Consider the following 11,438-nt stretch of genomic DNA (forward strand, 5'->3'; position numbering starts at 1 on the left):
GCTACCCTGGATTTAGCATAAAAAAAACTGCTGTTAAGAGACAAGTTACCAGTTCTGAGAGACAAAGTTGAAAGTATTACTGTTTTCTGCTTTTGAAACATGAACCAGAGACAACACCAAAGAATCAAAAGGGTTTACAGGGAATAAAAAAATAAAAGGCAAAACTGAATTAACGTGATTGGGGTTTAATTACATTTAATCTTTATAAATAATTTGATTGGGAAGTTGAATTGTTTCTGGGTCTGTTCATCAGAATACAGAAAGGCCCAAAACAAACGAGTAAACTACATTCTACTAAGAACATTTATATTTTCCAGAAGAATTTCAGACTCGGGGGGGGGGGGGGGTTGGACATGAATTTATTAAGATATTCTGTACTAAGCATATTTGTATTGAATCAGCAAGAAAAAAATATTTGGAAAATGTTATAATGATGGTTTCCAAACATTGTTACATCTTTTCTTCTACAAATATAATGTAAACGATGATATATAAGATAGACAAATGCAGAGCTATCCTGGCTGAATCATGGATGGAGAACTGGGTACCTCAAATACTTGAATTCTTTTAATGCAACAACCTCACCCTACCTTGTAACAGCTTCTCAATAGACTTTGTGGTACCTTTCATGATAAGAACCATTAGAAACCAGTTTATGTATAAGTTTTGACCAATTTTTATCTATATAAAAGTCAGAGTATGATAACTGGAGATAGTAAATTTCAATAGTGAATTCCTTTTCCCTTCAAAACAAAAAACAAAAAATAGGCCTCTGTAGAGAATGTGTGGACATTGACACAATTCAAAGCAGAGAGACATTAAGATGTGGAAGCGTTAATCTAAGGAAGAGGGGGATTGTTATCTAAATCATAATAGTGGCAATGTTGGGCAAAATGAGGGAGAGATAAGTGAATGGAGAAGTTCAGAATGATTCTTGGATGGAAGGGTTTAGAGGAAGAAAGCTTTGGAGTGCTTTACTGGCTTGGGAAAGAAGAGAGAGAGGGCGGAAACAAGGAAGACTAGGTTTTTTGGACTTGGCAGAGGAGTTAAAGTGATACTGTCACAAAATAGTCAGTCCAGGTAGAGTGGCTTCAGTTGACCCATGCTGTTTTTCAGGTGCCCGATGACCTTTAAGTGGAGGTGCTGATTAAAGAGATCTACAGGTTCACAAATCAGGAAAGAGCTGAATGGGTCTATATCTATGTCTATATCCATACCTATGTCTGTCTACCTAAATAACTATCTGCATATTCTATATATGGCTAATTGGGGCTGTGAAAATTGATGAGATCAAGCTGAACTTAAAGAGCATAATTGAGACAAGAAGGAAGGGAGAGAAAAGAAGAGGCAGATAAAGGAGAGATGGACAGAAGAACATGGAGTGAGGAGCACAGGAATAGCAGACGGTCCAGAAGAATATAATGGTAATCACATGATATTTTCCTCCAGCACTATTCTTACGTCACTTAATAAGCATTTACAACTTATGCTTTATTGCTAAATATTCAAAATCTGGGCAGCATTGTCATATAATTTACTTTTGTGAACATCAAAACAAAATAAATAATTGGATCCTGCAGTTCAGATTTCTGGAAAGCTAGGGTTATAACTCCGTCTGTAGATATTCTAGATTCAGACATGAGTGAGCCCTGTTTTGAATGGCAAATGAGAGGGAATTTTATTGCATGTCGGTTTATGTTCATAAATTGTTACTCAAAATTCAAAAATTAAGATTGTTATAGGAAAATAGACTCCCATAATGTCATTTAATTGATTTATAGGCATAATTTTAATGAGAAAAACTAATCTGAAAAATCCGTCTTCCAAGAAATAACTTTTTCTTAGAATAAAATTTGGGAGTATATAAATTAAAATTTTGAATTGTGTACTTCAAAGCAATTCTATATGGCCAAAACTATACTTGGAGGAAAATTGATGACTGTTTACATAGGTTTAAAGGGCAACAAGAAACCAAATAAATAATCAAACACAAGATTATAGAATCATTATTTGCAAGGGAAAATAAAAAGAGAATGTAAAACACTCATAAAGTTTAAATTCATTTAAAATTATTTCAAATAAAGTAGTCCCTACAGAGTTTAGGGATATGGGCTTCCTAGAGTGCACCAGAATAGTCCGTAACCATCTGTCTTACACTCTTAACACCTATTCGAATGATCACTAAACAGCAAATATGAATATTTGATATTATAAATCTTATAGATTATAAAACTGAGGTTAATAGGCATAAAAGTTGTACAAGAAGTAAACAATGCAGCAATAATTTGCACATTATGTTTGTTAAATTCAAAAGCTATGATATTATCACTCTATGATGATGTCTTCAACATTTGCTAGTATAAAAATTTAACTATGGTATTCAACCTGCTTAATAACATCTAATTTATTATCTACTGTTTTTTGTTTTGTTTTGTTTTTTGTTTGTTTTACCTTATGGCATTATTGGGTTTTAGGATCAAGAAGGGCAAATAAAAAATACTAAGCAGAACTGCTAATTGCAAGGATGTGATACTCTGAATATTTTATATATTTATGATGTCATTTTGTATAATCCACAAATATCACCTCTTATATTATTTGAAAATTATCTAGCTTTAGAAGAATATTTTATTTATTATGCTTTAGTTTACATTATATAATGAGTTACCTGGTCATGCTCTTTTTTGTTGTTAATCCTCACCTAAGAATATTTTTCCATTGATTTTTAGAGAGATTGGAAGGGAGGGGAAGAGACACAGAGAGAGAGAAGATGGATGTGAGAGAGACACATCGATTGGTTGTTCCCCATATGCACTAACCCAGGGTCAGGGATGTAGCCTGCAACCAAGTTACATGCCCTTGACCAGAATCAAACCCTAGACCCTTCAGTCCATGAGCCGATGCCGTAGCCACTGAACAAAACTGACTAGGACTCTGATCATACCTTATTAGTACTCTAAATTGCCACAACAACCGTTCATTATTAAACATATCTTAAATGTTTCTTTTAAATTTTGGCTGCATAATTTCCACTTAACCTCTGTATCCACGTTGCTCTTTCAGTTTCCATGACTAAATAACTTTCTGTTTTCTCTCTTTGGTAATAATGTTCTGTCTTTTTGTTTTATTGACTATTATTTATAAATTAGAGGCCTGGTGCACGGATTCGTGCACTGGTGGGTTCCCTCGGCCTGGCCTGCAGGGATCTGGCTGAAATCTGCTCTCTGACATCCCCAAGGTGTACCTGATTGTGAGAGGGTGCAGGCCAGGCACCAGGCCTCTAATATGCATATAAGATCTTTGCTCTATCTCTTCCTGTCCCCGCTGTCCATGGTTCATCAGTTTGTTCCATGTTTCCATGTGTGTGTTGAGCGTGTGTGCCCTGGTGGTCATTGAGCATCATAGCTGCCAGTTGGACAGTTGGACAGTCAGATGGTCGGAGGGTTGGACAGTCGGATGGTTGTTTAGGCATATAGATATAGATTGTAATATGTATTTTTCCCTTTTGTCACATAAAATTTTGAATCTAAAACAAAGCAAATATTTCAGCATATAATTTTTCTACACATCATTTTTTAAGATAACTGGAATAAAGTATGTTGAGAGAAAATGTGCTCTAAAAGACACATCATTTAGATACAAGATCCATTACCTGGTAGTTAGTGGTACATCTCTAGTGCCGTCTCCGGGGATATAGCAAATGTCAGCAGATTAATACAAATATTTTCTCTTTGTAGAAATTTTAAAACATATCTGTATATTATGTCTTCTAACGTATTAACTCAATATTTTGCAGATGACTACATTGAGACTCAGAAGTCCTGTGCACATTGCCCCAGTCATCAGATACACAATGACAAAATAGAATTCCAACCAGATTTACTGGCTCCATAGTTTGCACTCACTTCACTGTATAAATATTTAAGGTGCATGCACACAGACTCTAGCAACCCTCCCTTTTAGAAGTTAACATATTAGCAAGTGTTCTATTTTGCATGATAGAAATGCCCTGAGTTTCACAATATTTGTAAAAAAAAAAAAAAAATGGCGGGGGCGGGAGCAGCTGTTCTTGGAAAGAAAAATACCAGGCACATATTTACCTTATCATTCTTTACAAGAAAATAATTGGACAGCGCAGAGCGTTGTAATAGGTCACCTCACAACAGGACGGCATTTATAAGAGACCCTGGCCTGAGAAGAACAGTGATATTATGAGCTCGGAACTGTTGTCATCCATCATATTGGGAATACAGATAAGGATGAATTCTGGAAAAAGAATATGTGCAGGTAAGGCTGGGTTACATTATCAAGGCTTGCTGCAGCTTTTCATTGGGCTTTCCTCAGGAAGCATTCCCCCCCTAAACAATTAAACAAGTAACAGCATCAGTAGGGCAAGTGCAAATGACTCAGGTCTAGCACCAGAGGGCGGACATCATTTCTGTAATCAGGTGGAAAGCTCATGCGCATTATGAGAGCAGCCACAGCACATGCGCATTATGAGAGCAGCCACAGCAGCTGCCTTTGAATGTAGCCAGATGGATGCTCTTGGAACAGCCCCTTCCACTGCTGGCGCCTGAGTCCCAGGAGGGCGCCGTTGTCATGCCATTCCACTTATATTCCATTCTTTTACTCAGACCCACATTTCACTCAGAGGATTGAAACTACATGCCATGTGTTCACATTAGGTTCCCCAGCAGCTGCATTCCGTGTGAAACATTCTAGTCTAACAAGAGTCTGACCCAGGTCTCATGGAAAACGTTCCCTTCTTAGTCATCTAAATGCCATTTCCTTTTGATTTAGCACTAATATCCTAAAAGACAAACATCTCAGTTTTAAAAAGAAAATTAATTCTAACCTATGGTCACTAGCCATAAGAAGTGTTTACAAGTAACATGTAAAAATATCGCCCTAGCCTAGCTGGTTTGGCTCAGCGGATAGAGCCTGTGGACTGAAGGGTCCCAGGTTTGATTCCGGTCAAGGGTATGTACCTGGGTTGCGGGCACATCCCCAGTAGGGGGCGTGCAAGAGACAGCTGAATCGATGTTTCTCTCTCATTGATGTTTCTAACTCTCTATCCCTCTCCCTCTCCCTTCCTCTCTGTAAAAAATCAATAAAATATATTTAAAAAAATACAATTTTCATAAGTAGCAAGTAAGAAGTAGTATTAATCAAGGGAAAATATTACATCCTGTGTTTTTCATGTGCATTCACTGCTATTGCTTCATTTAGGACTAATTTTTTACTAGTACTTGGCGAAAAGGGCCCAAATTGCATTGCTTTAATCAGGGACCCTGAAAGATTTAACCAGAAAGTAACTTTAGCACAATTTTCTAAATTGTGTTTGTAAAATGAATTCATAGCGTTGTTTTTTTTTTTTAAATAATTGTTGCTATTTCTAAGTGCCATGAATTTGAACAAAAAAACATAATTATAAAAAAGTACAGAATTCTAAGGCCATAAATTAGGAAATGCAGGGCAATTTTCAGATTATAATTTTGGATTATAACAAGAGCAAATAAAACAACCTCATAAAAAAATAAACAAATGAAATGTTGGCTTTTTTGCTCTTCATTTGATACATGTATAATATATAAACCACACAATCCAAACATGTGCTGGGAAAAGAAAACAAAATTTCTGATTACAAAAGTATTTATTATGTCCATCCTAAATACAATACAAATTCATCTCTAGCCAATGTTTTCTTAATAGTATCACTGAGTGTTTCTTTAAACTTTTTCTTAACCTACTCTCTAAGTTTAATATCAGTTCCTAATTAAAACTAACTCAGGCCTTCAAATGTCAGGCATAAGCACCACATTTCAGAATTGTTGCCTACTAGAGTGTAAAGCTAGGCCCCTCTTCATCTCAAGTCTAAATGAAAAAAAAAAGTTTTGGTTAAATGAATATCAATGATTGCTGGGGTCCAACCCCAGCAGGTCCAGGGGTCCCCAAAGGTGTGGACGGTGTCGGCAAAGAAGGAATGACACGGAGACAGCGTTCAGTTGATCAGCAGCCTTGCCAGGATCTCTAGCCACAATCTCCAGCCAAGTTCTCTGTCCATGTTCTCTTGCTAGGTTCTCCAGCTACGTTCTCCAGGTTCTCCAGCCAGGTTCTGTAGCCATGTTCTCTCGCTAGGTTCTCCAGCCAGGTTCGGTTTAGGTTTTCCAGCCAGGTTCGGGCGCCAGGTTCTGTAGCCGGGTTCTTCAGCCAGGTTCTGTCTAGGTTCTCCAACCAAGTTCTGTAGCCAGGTTCTGTCCAGGATCTTTTGCCATGTTCTCTCCAGCGAAGTTCTTCTGTCTCTAGGTTCTGTGTAGGTTCTGTCTTCTAAGTTCTGTCTTCTAAGTTCTGTCTCCTAAGTTCTGTGTGTAAGTTCTGTCTCTAAGTTCTGTGTTCTAAGTTCTGTCTGTAAGTTCTGTCTTCTGAGGTCTGCCTTCTAAGGTCTGTCGCTAAGTTCTGTCTCTTGTTGTCTTGTTGCATCTGTATTTATACCAGTTGATTCTAATCCTATCAATCTCTATTCCAAAGGTTAGGGCATTTCTTATCTCCATTCCAGGGAGTAAAGATTATGTACTTAAGCATGATTGTTCATAGTTAAAGTGATTAAGTACCCGCCTGGCAGTTAAGAGGTTTTATTCCCTCCCTAACTTCAGGGGAAAATCCCTATCAGGGGAAACAACCTTTCTCAGAGAGGTGACCTTGGTTAAAACACATAGTGCCAAGAAGGTGACCAAACATATTAAGAACAGTATGCCATATATGCCAGGTCCCTTGAAACAGCAAGGATGGACCGGCTCCCGGCAAATGATATTTATTGATCATGAACACATACAAGTGAAAATGTTAGGATTATGGATCAAAAAATAAGTGTTTGTTATTTGAGCTATTTCTTTAAGGAAATAATATTTTGTTGTTACAAATATATATATCTACAGTTAGCACTCAAATACAACTACTTAAGAGGGATTTAATTTCTTAGAAGTCGATGGTCACTAATAATACTTTATTTGTTATGTAAACAAGTGACCAACTCTAGAGAAATTCAGACGAGATCATTGATATTAAGTGCTCAGGCTCTGGGACCTCACTCCGGAGCCTAATCTTGGCTCTGGCCCTTACTAACCATGTGCCCCTGGAAAAATTTCTTAGACCTTCTAGGCCTTAGTATCTATAAGCTGGGAATAATAACTTGAGATGCCATAGACTTAGACTTTTGAGAATTAATTCTCTTAACACCTGCAAAATAGACTTTAAATAGTGTCTGGCCTATAGCTATCACACAATGCGTGTTACCTGCTGGCGTAGCAAACAGGAAATATCCAGGAAATGGGAAGTCTCTGTCTGGAACCTAGATCTTTGCCCATCTCTCTTTTTCTCCCCTTTCTCCTTTGTGTCTTTCCCCCAATATTCTATTCTTTCTCCTATTCATGTATTTTGACTTCTCTCTCTTGAAGAGAATGGAAGTAGATAAGTTTGGGATTTGTGAAATTAGAGTCAGAGATTGAGGGACAGAGAAACTAGCCAAACAGAAAAGTGAACAGAAAATAAATGCTCAGATGAAAAGGAAGCCATGGAGTTAAATGAATAATTTAATGGAGTAAAGCCTTATAGATTCAGAACTCCTAATTCAGCAACTATTGAAGAAGATGGACTACTTACTTGTAGGATGCATGGAATGGTAAAGAAATAGATTTTTAAAAAATAATTGAACTGATTTTCATTTGCTTTTGAGTGAAACTTGATTTGACAGTTTCAGCATTCTAACACAGGTACTACGAAGCAATGTTATAATTTCTACCTCACATGTCTTCTTTGTTACTATGAAATACTTTTGACAAATATAAAGATTATATGTTATAAAAATACTTATTTGGCATAAGACAAACTATATTTTGAGAAGTATGTATTTATGACTTATGATTATTCTTAATTGAGTGTTTATAGTTTGGCAAAGACTGCATTCCAGAATGTTGAAAGATATGGCTCTTCACTCATTATAGAAATTCAACTTTTTTTTAGTGACATTTAATATGATATATGGATATGACAAAAATATATTCAAGGAATATTATAATATAATAATGCATGATTAACTGAAAATATTGATTAATTTGAAGGCAAAAGATATTAGGAACAACCGAAAAGTAGATTTCAGAAGATAATTAATAATGAACTTCATGAAAGAATTATCACTGTTTGTAAAAAGAAATATTATCAAAGTAAATAGTAATAAAGAAAAAATTTTCATAGTCTGGAAATGAATATGATATATAGTCAAAAAATGTATCTGGCTGAGAAGCAAAGTGAAGCCAAACAGATGGAAATAAAGGCAGTATTCACAGTTCATAGTGAATAGTGACACAGAAAACAACTCAGACAGCAGCTAATGGAAATAACAATTATACTTGCTAGCAGACAGCAGCGTAGGTGTGAGCTGCTATGTACTTGAACAGAGAAGAAACACATTCAAAATCAGGTTTTGTTTTTTAATTGTAAAATATATGAGAAAGGAAAAGCAGGAAAAGATGGAATTTATTCTAGAAACATAGCAGTGAAAAATGAAATATTCAGATCAAAAACAATTCAAACAGGCTTTGCTGGAAAATCTAATAACATGTATATATTTTTAAACATATATTAAAAATTTCTCCCAAATGTCTGCATTTTAAAGGCACTATTGTTTTTATAATAATACTAGAGGCACGGTGCACAAAAGTCATGCATGGGGGGAGTGTCCCTCAGCCCAGGCTGCACTCCCTCCAATCTGGAACCCCTCTACCACTGGGATCAGGCCTAAACAGGCAGTGGGACATCCCTCTCACAATCCAGGACTGCTGGCTCCCAACTGCTCGCCTGCCTGCCTGCCTGGTTCCCCCTAACTGCCCTCCCCTGCTAGCCTGATCACCCACAACTGCCCTCCACTGCTGGCCATCTTGTGTCCACATGGGGGTGGCCTCTTTGACCACATTGGGGGGCCATCTTGTGTGTTGGAGTGATGATCAATTTGCATAATACTCTTTTATTAGATAGTATTTACAACACAAATGCAACATGCACTAGTGGGAATAATATATTAGAAAAAATAACTTGGAAAGCAAACAATGATATAATTGCAAAATAATACACAATAGATTTTAAAGACATGAAAAAATGTAAAGCATATTTATAGTTCCTTTTTGATTACATGTTGAATTGAAAATATCTCTGATATATCATCAGGTTAAATAAAATATATTCCAAAATTTAATTTTATGTATTTTTACTTTAATTATGTGGCTAACAAAACAGGTAATATTAAACAGCTACCTCTAATTATATTTCTTTGGACAAAGCTGATAGAGATGGGGGTTTGAAAACCATGATAAAGTTATTAGAAGATGGTTTCATGTACTCTTAAAAAATTAAAAATTTATTTCTTCTCATAAGAGTCAGTTCAGGCCTTGACCATAACAATCAAGAAACTAACAATATTTCATAGTTCAATAAACTGATTACTTTTTACATTCTATATGTGAATGATCTCTCTATACATAGTAACTTTGAACAACTTAATTTTAAATCCCTACCACTTCCTAGCTTTCTGAGATCTTTACACTCTCTAAGCCTGTGTTTTTCATCACTTAGTTTTTTTAAAAAACCCTCTTGATATTTTATGATTATTGATGGAGGGTTTTAAGTATTTAAGTAATAATCAATTTGTATTGCATTCAGTTTGTTATAAACTGTTATCATTAGCTATTATTGTTGTTATTGATACAGCAGAAACTGTGGATTTTTCTGACCTTATGATTACCTGGAATGGTTGGCAGACTCTGTTCTTGCCTTCCTTTTTTTTTTTCTACCAATGTTATACACAGTAAAGAAATGACCAGTTAGAGCATGAAGGTAAAGCTATTTTGCATGCATATTCCCTTCAGAAGGAACTATTGAGATGTTGGTTCCTGTGCTGCCTGATATACTGTGAAATCCTTTATGTCTATTGGGATTAGAAGAATTGGTAATGTGTTGCCTTTTCTGAATACAGCTTCCCTGAGAGAGTTGTTGCAACATGGCCATCTGCTTGGGTATCGTGGATGAGACATAATTTAGAAATCTACCTTTCTTTCCCCCTGTTTCTAAACATGGGCTTTTTACATCCATAAACCAATGTTTAAAGTACTTTTCTTAGATAATCGAAATCAAGAGAACAATGGATTTAGAACCAGGAGACCTAGTTTCTCTTCCAGGCTTGGCCACTAATGAGTTCTGTGACTTAGGGAGTCCTTTAATTTCTCCTGTCTTTAATTTCTTTCTTTATACAACAAAGAGTTTGAACTTAATTTTTAAAACACTACTTTCAAATATAATGCCTAAATTTTTTGTAATATTTGAAATATAAATCATGTATAATTTATGATTTTTTCCTGCTATCTCCCTGATATTGTCTATTTTGTGTATCTTTAATTTCTGATTCATTCAACATATATCCTTATGAATCTTGCAGTCTGATGAGAGAAATAAACATTAATCAAATATTTGCACTCACATCTCCACACAAAAATATATGATGTGGTTGTGACAAATAACACAAAGGCATAAAATTCAGTGACATAAGAATAAAATAGATGTGGCTTTTGAGTGAAAGTAGGAGCAGATATGTATGTAGGCTTTCATGTTTCACACACAAAAAAATCAAAATCATACATAATTCAAAAGTTCTAACCAAATATTTCTTACCTTTAAGAATATTATGTATAATAGTTAATGGACTACTTATTTATTCATCCAAATTGAGTCTAATTCTTATTATATCCCATATATTAACTTACAACAATGAATAAAATCTTTATGGATCTTACAGCATAGTTAAAGAAAAACAAAAGGAAAGAATCAGAAGAATTCTGCTCCACTTAAGATGTACATAGAGAACAAAAAAGGGCAAAAGAATTTACAAAAGCATAACTTTTCTCAAAAGTAAGATGTTATATCAAAAGGTAACAAAGGAACTGAATTTCATACTGACAATCTTCTCACAGGAGAAAAATCTTTAAAATTATTCCTTCAGAATTTTAAAATTCAGTTTTTTGCTTTTTTTGTTGTTTGTTTTTTGATTTCTCCATTGACTTTTTCCCTAAGCTCCAACAATTTGATTTCAAATCTTTATGTGTTTTACAGCTTTATGAAGAAACTAGTGGCCCAGTGCACGAAATTCGTGCACATTAAAAGGGAACTAAGTTGAGAAAATATTTTAATATTGCACTTTGCCCTTTCTCTATAATCAAAGTGTCAGAGATGAAAGGAAATTAGTAAAATGTATACTAACATAGTATATAAATTTATCCTCCTATCTAATAAAAGAGAAACATGGGAATTGGCGTACGACCGCTACCCTTCCCATTGGCTAATCAGGGCAATATGCAAATTAACTGCCAGTCAAGATGGCCACTGGCAGCCAGGCA

The sequence above is a fragment of the Myotis davidii genome, unplaced genomic scaffold (assembly GCF_000327345.1).
Source record: "Myotis davidii unplaced genomic scaffold, ASM32734v1 scaffold455, whole genome shotgun sequence".
NCBI classification, from domain to species: domain Eukaryota; kingdom Metazoa; phylum Chordata; class Mammalia; order Chiroptera; family Vespertilionidae; genus Myotis; species Myotis davidii.